At 34.5% G+C, this 14,931-nt stretch overlaps 1 protein-coding gene across 5 annotated transcripts in view; it reads right to left on the bottom strand.

Annotated features, from left to right (window-relative positions):
- The window catches only part of Oatp74d (Organic anion transporting polypeptide 74D), a 96,802-nt gene that overhangs the window by 34,716 nt on the left and 47,155 nt on the right, over positions 1 to 14,931 (bottom strand). For all 5 annotated transcript variants that reach the window (XR_014425778.1, XM_083043073.1, XM_083043074.1 and 2 more), the window contains one exon: positions 4,626 to 4,706. The gene's annotated coding sequence lies outside the window, so the exon portion shown is untranslated. The remainder of the gene's footprint in view (positions 1 to 4,625; positions 4,707 to 14,931) is intronic.

A 14,931-nucleotide genomic window follows, 5' to 3' on the forward strand; every position in this document is an offset into this window, starting at 1 on the left:
ACAAGAAAATTAATAAATCAATTTATGGAAATCGTATTATACATATTATGTATGCGAATATAGATCTATATTTATCTTCATATTCAAGTGAGAAAGAGAGAGCTTTGTGTTTCGTATCAGTTGAAAAGTGTTATATAGTTGCGCGCCCGCATTAAATTGAGCAAAAGTAGCGTCATATATAATAAGTGTTCTCGTCGTAGCCGCATAGTCGTCAGTCTCGCAAAGTACGATAAATTAAATAATAATCCGCCGCGCATTATACAAGTGCCGAGCACTTGCGGCGCAGCAGGTACACAGCTGCGACCTGCTCCACATGTTCATCATAAGTCTCTCGCGTAGGTGTAAGTGCGAGAGAGGTTGGCTGTATCACCTCGTAACCAAATGACACGTACGTGTGATGCATTGCACACGCTCCGCTTAATGAAACAAATTGATTTGACCCGGACTAGTGCCTATCGCGACAATAATTTCACGAAATAAGTCCACTGACCAGAGTTGTGGCACGTGCAACGCTTAGAGAATGCTCGAAGATGCATCTATCGTAAACAACATGGTAATTCAAGTGGCGATTCACATGGCAGCAAAATTTTCCACAATCTTTTATTTTTTCCTACAAAATCAGAACTGTGACACTATTTTTATCCTCTTAAACCCTTATCAAACATTTCAGCGTAATGAGGATTTTGTTGAATAAATTCAATAAAATAATCATTCTCTAAATGTTTTATACTTTATACTAAAGTATCTCTCTAAATACATAATAAATAAAAGAATCTAAAATAAAATAAAATCTAAATAAAAATCTCTAAAATAAAATCTCTCTAAATAATAAATATATAACAAATATATATGCATATATATCTAAACACGATAAAGAATTGAACAAGCATGCACATAAATGCATATATACATTGTTTTAAATTAAAGAATATGTAGTTAGAAGTCAATATTCCAAAGCGAGATAATAAAAGGACCAAAAGATTCTTCTCTGTCGAGAAAGAACGCGATGATCAGCATCAATGATCTATAATCGTAACTTGTGCATCGTATTTTTCTTTCACGAAATGAGAGTCGACAACGTCGGAGCAGTAGTCCGGGTCAGTCCAATTGTTTCATTAAGCAAAGTGTACGTAATGCGTAACACGTACGTACGCACACAGAGGCTGCAAGCCGGTTCACTCGCCTCTCCGTACCTACGTCACGTCTCGATATCTCGGTTATCGAGCGTCCGAGCTCTCTATGAGAATATGGGACAGGCTGCAGTTGCGTACCTGCAGCTCCCCCGAAGCTCACTGCAACTCTGAGGTCATCTGGGCATGATTCTCGCTTTCTTTCAAACGCGCTCGAATCAATTAAAAACCGGCTCTTATATACCTTAAGTCGTCGAAAATTCATCATACGAATGGAAGAATTTTTATAATCTGCTACTATAATAAAAATAAAATTATGTACTTGATCTCGGGAAAAATACAATTAAATTAATCTCGATAGCATTAAGATTTTTTGTTAATTTAATGGATAATAAAAAATAATTTTATCGATTTATATTAAGATACTCAATTTATATAAAGATTTTATATAAAGATTAAATGTAATTAAGCGCGATTAAATTAAACTGGAACGTGGGATATAAAGATTTTCTTATATATGTCTATAATTATTGTATATGTATTAGATGTATTATATTTATATTATAATATTATGTAATTATAGATTTTTATATTATTACAACACTCTATCGTGCAAGACTGAATTCCAAACTTCTCTTTATCAAGCCATAGACTCGGTATCCTAGTTTCACTTTCCGAGATATTATCGACGCACTACAAAATAGAATTTCCTACGTATCTCCATCCTTCCGTTTAATTCTCTATGTTCTCGATATCGATGACCTAGTTTGATACAATGGAAAATCAGAACGCCTTTCAACGTGTATATTGGTCCATTCTATAATCAATCCATTACTTGTAAAACACATTATATGCAGACCACGATCGACTCAATCACAATTAATAACCAACATACGAAAACAACAGACTATTGCAATAAAATTATATAGAGACACTATATCTACTTATATTTATAATTAAACTATAATTAAATCTAATCAAATAATCACGTTCGATCGAGAGAGAATCCCAAAGAAACCTACATCCGCCGAACTGGATGAACTCTGTCGAGTTCGCCCAACATCGTCATGCATCGCCACTTTGGACGTCGAAGAAGACGGGGGTTAAACACCAAAAAAAACGAGAAAAGATAGAATGAAAGAGAGAAAGGGAGAAGAATCGTGACGGAGTTTCTCGCGGGAAGTTTCTCAGCGCGAACGTAGCATGTTTCAAAGCAGAAGTGTGCACCGAGCGAGCGGCTGCATGTGCATACACATGCGCGCGCTTGTCTCTCTCGCCATTGAGATCTGACCTACTTCGTCAAGCACACGGTTCGCCGACACCGACGTGCTTTGCCCGAGCAAAAGCGCCGACCGAGATGCACCGATCGACATACGGGGTGCATCGCCGCGCGCAAGCGCGCTCGCCTTCGCCGGGGATGGTCGCTTTGCGGGGCACGCGATGCACCAGTTTTCGGTGCACCCGTGGTATATCGGGCGGGGATTTGGAGCGCATCGGCCTAAATATCCGTTAAGGGATTGACGTCGGTTTTAACGTAGACGAGAGGGCACGAGGGAGAATTTCGCGCCACGGTCACGATTAATCCCGCCCCTGTACTAATTATAAGTTTATTTCGTATTCACCGCATGTCTGTCTTCAATATGCGAGAGAGACGAAAGACAATCGCTAAAATATTTATTTTTAATTTATAATCATACTTGATTTCTTTCTAAAACATCGGCGGTCATGATTAATGCTGCCTGTACTAATTTTAAGTTTATTTTGTATTCTCTGCACGCAAAAAAAATATAGTATCTAAATGTGTTTTAGAAAAAATCAAATATGATTATAAATTTATATTTCAACGATTTTTCTTCGTCTTTCTTCAATAAGATATTAATTTTAAATTTATAATCATACTTGATTTTTTTTAAACACCTTTAGATACTGTAATTTTTTTGGAGAATATAATTTTGATTTACAAATATTATATACTGAGCGAAATATATCTCAATAATAAATAAGTAGAGCGAAATGTAAATTGAGTTGAAGGCATTCCAAAATGTGCACTATGGCGCGTATTTTTATATTTTTCGGTTGCATATGTGTTACAAGTACAAATACAGATTACAGTAATGCAAATTGCAAACGCGCGTTCCAGATTTCGTATGAGATATTTATTTCCAGCTTTATTTCAAGCGTCGCAAAATACGACGAGAGAAATAGGCGGAAAAAAATATATGATTTAAAAGAAAGCGATCGAAAACGAAATGCATTATGAAGCAGAAGAGTAATCTCTCTATTCTTAAATAAATAAAAAATTCTGAAATATATATTAACTTGTGAGAAAAAGCACTTTTCTTGTAAAATATTCTCGTTATTTTTAAAAGATGCCTTCACTCTTGACGTCTTTTATTATAGACCAATCTAAATGCGCGTGATTTATCGATCTTTTCAGCAAATAAAATATTTAAATTTCGTCGCTTTATAGAACCCAAAAGTAAAAAGAGAAATCAAGAGAGAGAAAGTCACGAGAATGTTACGACTTGGTTTTGTATCTTTAAGCGCGTTCGAATTATACGATCTCTATCAATTTCGTCGTCGGGTTTCGCGCAAAATTTCGGTAACGACTCTCTGCTCGAAGAATTCGAGATTACAAAGAGGTCACCGTTCACTGTTAATGCACTCGACGCAATTCTGAACCGAAGAGAGCACACTCGATGTATCCTTGCGCTAAATATAGAAATCTTGACGCATATCGTGCAAATAAATTTCTACGCTTGTGCGATGTACAATTTCTTTCATGGGATTCTAATTTAAATGCACAAAAGAGCGCAATGCAATAATTGTATGAAACGCGAAAATTAATTTTTAAAAATTTTCGCAACGTTAAACTGTAAAATGTTCTGAGAAATTAAATTTATCATTATTAATTATATATTAGTTATTAATTAGAATATCTTTATCTATATATAATATATGTATTATCTTTCAATTAAGATTACATTATACGGCATTTAGTTGTAACATATTCATGCGCGTAAAATAATTATTTTTTAAATATTATTATTTATATCGATATGTCAACGTTTTCTCACACTTCCACTAATCAGTAAGTCATTTTTAGCGAGTAATTTTGTGAAACCCAACGACGCGCAAATTCACGCAAAATTAATGCGATTATTTTTATCGTACGCCGACTTTCCATCCTTGGAAGTCGTTAGATGCGACGAAGTCGCACTCGATCTGGTCGAGAATACTTGAACAAGTCGGTCTGGAATTGAGTGCCGTCTGGTCATCCAACTTACTCGAGACTCGAGGGTTTACATTGCGCGAGGTGTCCGCGACGCGTTATTGGCCGTAATATCATGTGCGTAAACGCATAATACACATGCCACGCAGCAAGGTGACGTGACACAATGCGTCTATTCGCAATCGATTATCGAGATATATCGAGAATAGGCGCGAATATCTCTTATCTGCGTATATGCATGCGAGGGAACAAAAGGGACTCACCGATAAAGATTTCCCGTAGCGCAAAATCCTCGAGCGAGCACGTTGACGTTAGACTTCTTCGTCGATTCCGATAAAAGTGATCTGGAAGATAGAATGAATAAAATAATTAGATAAAATAATTTCATAAACGATCAAAATTATTATACGTTTATGTTATACGTGTTTATGTTACGTCTTCTTTTTTTTTTTTTTGCAATATAGTGCAAAAGTTCTCATAAATGCAGCTGTATATGTGAATCGATATCAAAAGTGATTATTGAGAGATTAATGATAATAAGTGACGTGGGCACGCAAAATTCTCGACACTGATAAAACCAAAGTATTTATAATCAGATTAACCTATTGCAGCTGAGATAAGAAAAATCAAATCCAACTTGTTAAAAACGTAAATATCTTACGAATGAAAGAAAGTATTAATCATAAGAGACAATATGCGCGTCATAATTGAATGATAATACAGGCAAACAATCTGAAATATTCATCAGGCTAATTTCGCGTTAGTTCTCACGGAATATTCATGAATAATTATTAGGAGAACGGACAAAGTCGTTCGAAAATCCAAAGAGCATTTTCCGACACGCGCACACGCATTTCGCCTCTGAAACTCAAACAGAAATTTATACGCGACCTCCGTCAGCGAATCCGCAAATAATCCGCGCGGCCGTACTTCTATAAATTCACCTTGAAGCAAACGGTCGGCCTTCTGCGAGCCTTCGCTGAATTGCGCGCGAATAAGTGCACTGGAAGTGCATCGGGTCATTTGCGTATATTCTTAGCGGCGCTTATTGATTTTCAAATAATTTGGAACACGAACGCGAACGCAAGCGCGAAAATGTAATGCATTCCCGGCCACCTGTAATTCAGGGGTATATATTCGCGCGTCTGTAAGATTATATATCCTGAAGATTTCTTATATTTCTTCATCCCATTCTTATATGCATTTGCGCAAACATATTTTTTTTTCGTACGATGTAAAGCCAGTGATTGGCGAAAGATTATGCGAAAAATTTCATCTCTTGCGAACGATAAATCATCTAAAAATACGATTAAAGCATCAACTTGTATGAAACTCTTTTATATATTTATATTATATGTTTATATGTTTATATTATTCAATATATGGAAGATTGATAAAATCGATAAATAATAAATTAATGAAATCAATCTTACTATAATATAATAATAAGATTATATTATAATGAATAATATTATAATATATAATAAAAATTTTAGTTAGCGAAAATATTCAAATATGCAAAAATAACTTTTTAAATCGTAATAAAAAAAGATGACGTCCGAGCCTTTCTCCGCAAAATAAGAAAGAGATCTTTGCTTCGGGACTAAAAATGGGAAGAGAATTATATATCTCTTGGAAATAATCAGATAATAGTCGCGCTTACAGAGATATTCGAGTTATCGGGGGTTACGGACGCGATAGGGATTCTCTTGACGCACGTGCATTCGCACATGCAAGCACGAGGCTGGACGATGGATGACGGGCGTTGCTCGCAGCTTGCAACGGAATCGTCAAACTAGGTCAACGAGAGACACCGTCGCTCCTGACGCACGTTCAAACACACATACATACACAAACACACATATACACATATACGTGCTGCATCGTTGCGCGCGTATGCGCAAATGTCCTATATGCGCGACGAGAGTGTCACCCGAATCCCTATCCTCTCCAGCAAGTGCCGGACGTATTGACATTTTACTTTAAGAGGCAAGCCACAAATTTTCCCCGACGTGGCTGCATTCGGCTATTTTTGCATCCGATTTAATTCTTGTGGATTTATCTATATTCGACGGTGTGACGCTTATCGATCCTATCTATCATCCGCGTTGCCTTTATCGGGAACGTTTTGACGCGTACTATTACTTGAATTGTGAAACAATGTTTCCACATATTTCTTATTCATTCGTCGGTGACCGCGTTAGTACGCAACTACTAACTACACTGCGTACTAACAAGCGACTCTATAGTCACTCATTAAAATTCTTACGCATAGCCATCTGAACATTTTTGCAGAAATTATTTCATAATTTCCACAACACTTTTATCCACATAAATGATTTAATTAATTATTAAAAATATATGCTACATGGAAAAAAATATTAGTTACCATAGCTAAATTTTAGGTATATATACCAGGTGTCCCATTTTAAAGGACCCACTCAAATATCTCATTGTCAGAAACACTGCGTTAAATCGAAAAATGTTTCCTACAAAAGTTGTAGGGTTTCGAGGGGGACATAACATAGTAATATTCATATGACCTTGGGCGGCGCCTCCAAGGTCAAATGAAGGTGAGAATGAATTTTGAAAAGAAGAAAAAATATTAGGAAAATAAAAAATGCTTCAGATAAAAGTTGTTCAAATTAATTAGTAGAAAAAGATGTTATAATAAAAAATATGGGTTTCCATTTTAAAAAGTCATTCTCACCTTCACTTGACCTTGGAGGCGCCGCCCAAGGTCATATGAATATTCCTATGTTATCCCTCGAAACCCTACAACTTTTGTAGGAAACATTTTTCGATTTAACGCAGTGTTTCTGAGATATTTGAGTGGGTCCTTTAAAATGGGACACCCGGTATATATATATATATATATATATATATATAATTTAATTTTTAATAGGGAAATCTCCATTAAATTATAGTTAAAAATATTAGTTACCCCATAGAGGACTAAAATTTAGGCACGGTAATTACATTTCAGATATATAGAAACATCTCAAATTTAGCTACGGTAGCTAATATTTTTTTTTCGTGTATTAGCGTTTTATTAGTATAGCATAAATGCTTCTTGATTAGACATTGCCGTAGCGAGAGGATTAAATTAGTCACGTATAAATAGATGTATATTGCAAAGTTATGCAGTCACTGGATAAGTACTACACAGAGAGAATTTTCTCTTAGAATTTATCCTGAAAATGATGGTACTCATGGGACAATATGGTATAGAAAGAATTTTATGAGAATTTCTCTGATTAATATTTATCACAATAAAAATAATAATATCTATTACAATAAAATATAAAATATGTTTGATTAATTTTATTATGCAGTTTAAAAATTATGTAAAATTAATCAAACATATTTTATATTTTATTGTGATAGATATTATTTTTATTGTGATAAATATTAATCAGAGAAATCCTCATAAAATTCTTTCCATACCGTATTGTCCCACGATTATCATTATTTTCAGGGTAAATTCTAAGAGAAAATTCTCTCAGTGTACTTCTATAAAATATTAATGAGTTTCATAATACGTTTGGGTTAAAACAATTTCCTATTAATATTATTTTTCTCTCACCTCATCGTCAGATCGCAGAGAGATCAATGTTGCACTCGTTTATTCAAAATCAAAATGTCAAATGATTTTGTCGATTCTCGAAGGAAATCGAATGAAGTGAAAGTGTGATGGCCAGTCTCGAATTCGCGATTAGAGGGGCCTCGCCGGAACTTTCAGACCCCCGAATGGCGCCGAAAAAGGCGAATCACCTCGACGAAAGCCGCTCCTCAACGAACGAGAACCGCGGAGGAAAGACGGGAAAAAAAGCCGAGAAGAAACAGAGAGAGGATGTACGAAATAAGAGGTGGTTGTTCGAGCAATATAAGAATGTTTGCCAAATGACGTCAAGCATCATGGAAGCCAGGCTCTTTTCGAACCGGTTAATATTCGCGTATGACGTTGATTAATCTTAAGTCGAAAATCTTTACAAAATAATCTTGCGTAGAAAAAAAGGCTCTAGAATTTACATAGTAAATCTAACACGATAAGAGATGAAAAGACGTGGGATGTACATATTCAAATATAGAAGATAATAAAAGAACAGAATCGATTAACGTATTTATGTAAATTTTTCTTCTCGTGTACCTAACAAAAGGATATCTTTTAACCTAGGTAACTTGTTTGACTCCTATCAATTATCGCTTTATATAATTTCAAACTTATTCGCATAAGGCCGAGCCTTATGAGAAAAGAGACAGATCAACAATATCAATATTACAGGAAGCCCGAAAAAGAAACAATGCTCGCCTATATTCGAATACATTATAGTAATTTTAATCCCGAGGCAATGATGCCATCAACGAGAATCAGTATTCTTCGGAGCGTAAAACGCTTCGACAACGAACGTATGCACGCATTTCTGTTTACATCGCAGCTTCCTATGATGCGGCATGCAACGTTCGCATGCCGAGGAAACGAAAACAAAAAAAAAAAAAAAAAAAAAAAAAAAAAAAGAAGGGTTCGAGCACGCAAGACAGAAAGAAAAGAAGAAGAAGCAAAAAAAAAAAGAAGAAGAGATGAATCTCTCTCGAGTGCATAATAGCCGCGCTGAAGGCGCTTCGTACTCGTGTCTCGAGACCGAAAGAGAGAGACCTTCCATGCGTGCAGTCTTAAACACGAGCGCGTCTCATTATGTAATAAACGTGCGCGAGCTGCACGAACGATATATGTGTCATGTATGCGCACAATGCAATAATAACGAGCGACGAGAGGAAAAAAAAGAGAGGAAGGAACGGAAGGAGAGAAAAGAACAAGCCGCAGCGGCGTTCAATATGTAAGGATGTCCGATGTGCGTGCGCTCAATGCACATGCATCAGGTATATTGCTGTTGTTGTTTGCCACGTTTGCGAATATAAGATGTATGTATAAGTAGAAGTTTCAAGCGAAAGCGTTATGTCCCGTGAACTTTTTTAATTTCAAAAATAAAAATATATATATAATAATAAACTGCAAGTATATTTTCTTACTTCACGCATTTTTAATATGTTCCTGTGCACCGAATAGGAAATACAACAATAATAATATAACAATGCAGCATTTATATCTTATACCGAGAAAAGTTAGAAATATAACAAAATTTAAAAATATAAAATAAAATATATTATTTATTATTTATAAATTGATTAAATAATTTTATTAAATATGCTAAAATATTTATTTATAAAAAATATTTTAGCGTATTTAATAAATTTATAAAAAGTAAATATTTTTATTTTATATTTTTAATTTTGTTATATTATATTATTTATATAAATTCATTAAATATCTTCATTAAATACGCTAAAATATTTATTCACAGAATATTATACACTAACGGAATGTTTCGTTAACAAAGGTATTAAAATTGGATCTGGAATCATAATAGTATCTCATACGAGGGAATATACGGACTACGATATGTAAAAAGCAAATAGGAAGCTGCGATGGGCGGAAAAGCTCAACAATAGACGTATGTATGCAGATGCGAGACGTCTGTCTACGCACGCACGCGTATGCACATGCAGCGAGATGCATTTTCTATCCCCCGTATTCATCCGCGTACGGCGACTCCGTGACCCACTTTCATCTCTGGGAATAACAGGCACACGAGCGCACACCTTCTCGTCCACCCACGTGCGGTATCCCTCCCGTTGGTCGTCGTCCCATTGCCATCGCCCGTTTACGGTGTGCTATGCACCTGCACGTGCACGCCACACGCGTTGCAATCTGCGTGCTGGCGGCTCCGTATTACCAATGAGTCCGGCGAGTTCGTCGTTTCCTTCTCGTTTTGTTTTCACGTGTAATTATACACGCTTCGAGATATATTTATACTGCCCGCGGAGAGCTTATTGTGAGTATTCGCGAGCGAATGAAATTGTGTGCGAGTTTATGCGACGTTAGGAATATATATATGTATATCAAGTATCCATTCATCACATGTGTGTGAGAAGCGCATTGAATGGTATCTCTGTTCGAAAACGAAAATGTCTTTTATATAAAACCGTGTTATTATAAATGGGACGGAATTAAGGAGAGGAGCAATATTTTTTTATTAAAATTTTTTTAATTTTGTTATATTCTAACTTTTTTCTTCTCGTAAAATATAAACGTTGCGTTTTTATCATTATTATTTTTATATTTCCTATTCGATGCATAAAAATAGTAAAAGTGGCTAGGGAGAAAATATATTTGCAATGTGCATATTGTTATATACATATAAGTTCTCCAAACTTATTTACTATATTACATGCACAGAAATTTGTGAAATTAATATATGATACAGTAATATGATAAACTTGGAATTTATTAGACTTGCTTTTTGAATAAAGATTACGACTTTTATTTTTTTATTAAAATTTTTTTAATTTTGTTATATTCTAACTTTTTTCTTCTCATAAAATATAAACGTTGCGTTTTTATCATTATTATTTTTATATTTCCTATTCGATGCATAAAAATAGTAAAAGTGGCTAGGGAGAAAATATATTTGCAATGTGCATATTGTTATATACATATAAGTTCTCCAAACTTATTTACTATATTACATGCACAGAAATTTGTGAAATTAATATATGATACAATAATATGATAAACTTGGAATTTATTAGACTTGCTTTTTGAATAAAGATTACGACTTTATTCGAAGCACAAAGAGAGAGAAAAAGAGAGAGTACTGAAGATTTCAACCTGAATTCCATCGAAATTGAAAATACAAATTCTGGGGAAGGATTCCTCGCCAGGGCCAAAGATTTTTCCGTTCACCAGTCTTACTCTAATCGAGAGTTCGACTGATGCCAGGCTCGTCTCCCGCATCGACATGCACGCGTGGAAGTCGTTTACCTCTCGGAGTTATTTCGCCTCTTCGTAGCTATTTGGCTCACCAACACGCACAACTCATCCACCATACACAGAAAATAACATGCAGGCAAGAAAAGAAGAAAGGCTGCCGCAGATAAAGAGATACAGAGAAAGAGAGTGAGAGAGAGAAAAAATAAAAAACATAGTACGACGAAATTGAAAGAGAAGACGATATCAGAAAGAAAAATGAAGATAAAGTTGATGAAAATACACAGAAGGACATAAAATTATTCATTCACTGGTACTGAACCAAATATGTGCCACACGCATACATATGTATATGTGCGTACGAAAGGGAAGTTAAAGTAGGTAGAGGTAAGCAGAAAAGAGAAGGAGAGTGAAACGTAAATGGTCAGACACACGTGCCAAGAAAACGCACACGTGAACGCTTGCCTGCCTGTGTTTGAAATAAGCATCGACAGCTGATTCCTGGCAAATCTTGGCTACTTTTGCTCTATATGCAACTATGACGGTTCAATGCACTTGCATAAAATATTATTCTCTTTGATATCACGCTACAATGTAAATATATCAAGCTTATTGCATTCGTTTCTGTACTTGCTTTTGCAAGTATAATTCTGCATTATAATGCAACCTATAAATTATATTGAGATCACAGTTCACTTACATATATACATAGATATTATTTACAATTGTCTCTGTAAGCACAGTTTCAATTTTTAATTATCAATAAACTTGCTCCTACCAAGGATTCAAAAATAGATTAATAAAACGTAAAGATCTATTCATAAATTCATAAACAACCTCGATAATAATGTAATGTTATATAATAAAGTCTTATAATGTAACAAAATAACGATCGACAGCACTCGATATATAATGCCAACATTTTAATTATGCCCTTAATCAAACTTTATTGCGCGATCAAAACCGCGTCGTATATATATTTTATATGAGATATATTTTTGTCATAATGAGAAATGACCGACTTTGGCGGATGTGTGCGATACTCTATGACATCTATCTCTACAGACGCATCGTCCATTGGATTTTTACGATCTTTTAATATACTATTCTCAGATACTGCCACCGCAAGAAGCTCACAGCACGATATCTACGCCAACGACCGCGTTCAATTACTACGAAGTAATAAAACGAAGCAACATTGTCACGCAAAACGTGCCTTTACGACGCAAAGGGTCAATAAACGGTGTCTATTGTGCCAACACTTAAATCCACGTCATACGGTATTTCTAATAAAACCGCGGTGTCGATAGGACGCAGCTATTGGCGCAATGAAAATTACGGTGAATTTTTCTAAAGTCTGACAACCGCGTAACAGAATCAAGTACGCGAATTTTACGATAGTGCTTAAAAACGTTTAAGACTATGCAAATGTTATAGCTCCCTGTCATTTTATTTACTTCATATCACTTTCTGAAAATCCATTCACAATTATCCACAAAATTTTAAAAAAAGCTTTATTCTTCTCTCTCTCTTCTCTTCTTAATAAATTTATTCTATAAAAACTCTTATAAAGTATATAAAAAAAATTCTTATTAAGGATATTGTTATCATAGTTTAATTATAGCATTGTTATATATACGTATAAAATGTAGTTATATAAGTAGTATATCTATAGAGTATATTTATTGGAATTTATTTTAATATTATAGTCTATTTTTTATTTTCTATTTTCATAATCATTCTCTTCTGTTTTATAATAGAAATTATTTAATTAGTTAATGCATAGTATTCAAACTCCTGCCTCATTCAAATATAAAAAAAAAGACCATGAAAAATTAGCTCAATATCGACGACGAGAAACGCACACGCGTTTTATTTATCTTGAAGCCGCTGCACCCAAGAGTGTCTTTCTCTTTCTTTTCTTGTCATCCTCTCCGTTTCTCTCTCTCTCTCTCTCTCTCTCTCTCTCTTTTCGCATATGCGTTAGCAAAAGCTGTTAAAAAAAATGTTTTACGAGTGCGCACAAGTGTACGCTTTTAGGCGTCACGTTCTCCCTTTTCCCCGCTAACCTTTCGTATACACTGAAACGAACATCGCAGAGACCTCCGAATGACAACTCGCCGTGCTCGGCAGAAAACGCATCCCGCATACGAAAACGCACGCGTCTCCCTCGCATCGGCGAATCCTGTCGCGTGTCACGAAATTTCGGGAAACCGCGGATTCCGTAGACGCGATGATACGTGCTCCGAAAGGATTTGACGTTTCGTCGGAAAAGATCGTAACTTTTTGTCCGCTCTTTGTGAAAGTATAAATAAATGTTAATTAATTTTGTAATTAAATTATTGTTTGAGTAATATTAATTAAAGTGTGTGTGTCGAACGGCAAGTTTAAAAATGTTGGAAAATTTGAATATATATCAGTTCCATTAAAAAAAAATTTATTTAGTGGTAATTAATAAATTAATTACTTATTTGACAAAATATTAAAACAAATTTTTTAAAATTTAGAATTGATTAAAAATAAAATAAATATTAAAAATAAAATTTAGCATTAATCAGTAAATTAATTCTGAATTAATTAATAAAATGTATTAATTTAATCTCATATATGAAAAAATTTAACTTTAAATAAGTTTAATCACACAGTGCATTATCAATATATTACACAGACGTTTGTTAATAAAAAGAAAAATTGTTTTTATAATTCGTATAAAGTAAAATTTTCATATTGAACATTTTTTTGCTATGCCACATCTCTTCCTAATGCGTGAATCTATTACCAAGTCTTAAAATTAACATTCTAAAAATAATCTATGTTAAATATAAAATTAACAAAACAAGAAAGTTCTCGAATATTAATAATAACGTGATGCCTATTGTTTGATGATCGGCAAACAGGCGGTTTCGCGTTGCAAACAGGCAGGAACTTTGTAACCGAAGGCGCGCGCACGCGGTACGATAAGCGCCTAGATCAGAGCCAAGTATTTAACTTGTTCGCATCCACGCCAGCAGGCAACTCTGATGACCATGGCCTTAATCACAACGAGCGTACACCGATATGAGCGACGCGCATCGCCTTTTACTGCGCTCGCCCTGCACGCTCGTCTGCAAAAACGAACCTCTAGCTCTGGCCAGGAAAACTCGTTACTGGCTACATCAAGAATTAAAGCCTACCGTAATCGTCGCGTTAATTCGAAGGAAATATTATTATACATTTATTTGTGTCATATCTAGGGATAAAAATTAATTTGTTAAAAAGTATAACAAAATATAGCAATGTACGATAATAAAATTCAAGTTAAGCGTATTATATTTTTCGGAAAAAAATTGTATTTTTTTCTTTTCTTTTATTTATTTCTTTTTATATAGCATATTACAGAATTGTTTGCATTTATTCTTTATGCTAAAACGAGGCACTACTATTGAAAGTGACTTGCATTGAATATATGTAAATCATTTGTAACTATTTTCTTTGAAGAAGAAACCTTATTAATAGTTCAGGTTCAGCACATCTCTGTTATTTGTTTGTTATGTAAAATTTATATCTTGTTATGTAAAATTTATATCTTGTTTTGAAGAAAATTATATTTTATAATATTTATTATTTATTTATATATTTATTATTCTTTGTGAGATATATTTATTTTTAGATTGACCTTAACCCTATCGCGGCTTGTTGTATCTTCGAAACACAGATAATTAGTGATAAAGTTTCCTGTGCGCGAGACCAACGAAGGAGTG

Source organism: Prenolepis imparis, unplaced genomic scaffold, assembly GCF_030444845.1.
Source record: "Prenolepis imparis isolate NDT839.2.m4 unplaced genomic scaffold, iyPreImpa1.0 SCAF_7, whole genome shotgun sequence".
Lineage (NCBI taxonomy): Eukaryota > Metazoa > Arthropoda > Insecta > Hymenoptera > Formicidae > Prenolepis > Prenolepis imparis.